At 54.0% G+C, this 1,384-nt stretch overlaps 1 protein-coding gene across 1 annotated transcript in view; it reads left to right on the top strand.

The window, feature by feature from the left end:
• Positions 1–1,384, top strand: part of LOC105542271 — a 29,241-nt gene that overhangs the window by 19,618 nt on the left and 8,239 nt on the right. The window lies entirely within an intron of this gene.

The following is a 1,384-nucleotide window of genomic DNA, read 5'->3' as shown; positions in this document are numbered from 1 at the left end:
ATCCATCCATCCATCCATCCAGTCCATCCATCCGTGCGTTCTAAGCGCCTAGTCTATACCATGAAGTGTGCTAGGCGCTGAGAGGACTTGAGCTGCCCAGGGAAGGGGAAATCGGAGGCTTGAATTGGAAGTCATAGTTAAGGCTCCAGGGGCAGAGACCTAACCGTGCCTTGTGTGTAGTGCTAAGGGGGCTTCCTGAGGATGCTATTAACCTTAAAGGCGGATGGCAGGAGCTGGTGGCTGAAGTACAGTTTGTGCACCGGGGTTGGCAGGCAAGGGTGGGAGGCGTGTGTCTTCAGACAGGGAACAGCATGTGCAGAGACTTCAGGTGAGAGAGAGCATGGCTCCCCAGGAATGAATGCACATTCCCATAGCTGGGAGAGTATTATCTGGAGGTTAGGGAAAGATGAGGCTGGACAAGTAAAGACCAAATCTTCCTGGCTCTTGGATCACCACAATCAAGATAATGAACATCTCCACCGGCCACCAAAATTTCCTTGTGTGAGGGGCTATCTTAGGAAGTATGATCAAGCAGGGCCTGGCCAGGTGCAGTGGCTCACGCCTGTAATCCCAGCACTTTGAGAGGCCAAAGTGTGCGGATGACCTGAGGTCAGGAGTTCGAGACCAGCATGGCCAGTGTGGTGAAACCCTGTCTCTACTAAAAATACAAAAAAAAGCCAGGTGTAGTGGCACATGCCTGTAGTCTCAGCTACTTGGGAGGCTGAGGCAGGAGAATTGCTTGAACCCGGGAAGCGGAAGTTACAGTGAGCCAAGTTTGTGCCATTGCACTCCAACCTGGGCAACAGAGCGATAGCCGTCTTTAAAAGAAAAAAAAAAGAGAGAGAGACTGGTCTGATGAGGTGTCACTTGAGCAAAGAGTGGAATGAAATAAAGGATAGCAAGCCACACAGAGAGTGCAGCAGGCATGGAGGCGGGAGCAAGGCTGGTGTCCCTGAGCAGCAGCAGGGAAGCCGGAGTGGCTGGACTTGTGTGGGTATGGGGAAGAGGGGAGAGGTCACTCATCTCTGTGAGGCCCGGGACTTTGTTTTATCCCCTGCTGTACCCCAGCGCTTAGAGTGGGAGCTAGCACAGAGAAGGTACTCAACTGATGTTTGCTGAGCAGACGAATGCCTGGAGTAGACCTCAGAGCAGGGTTTAGTGGCAGGGTGGGTCAGGGAGAGAGTTCACTCCACACCCTGGTGATAGGGGAGAACAGGTGGCCAGAGGGTATCCATCTATGATGGGGACCAGGGGTCCCTGCTGGGCAGCAGTGTGGGAGACACACGGATCCTGGCCACACCTCAGCCCTCCCTCCAGCCTGATTACCTGCCCCCCTCCCTTGCAGAGGTTCCGGTTCTGTGGTGATCTGGACTGTCCCGACTGG

The sequence above is a fragment of the Mandrillus leucophaeus genome, unplaced genomic scaffold, assembly GCF_000951045.1.
Source record: "Mandrillus leucophaeus isolate KB7577 unplaced genomic scaffold, Mleu.le_1.0 Scaffold254, whole genome shotgun sequence".
Lineage (NCBI taxonomy): Eukaryota > Metazoa > Chordata > Mammalia > Primates > Cercopithecidae > Mandrillus > Mandrillus leucophaeus.
This window is presented reverse-complemented; position numbering and strand designations above follow the sequence as displayed.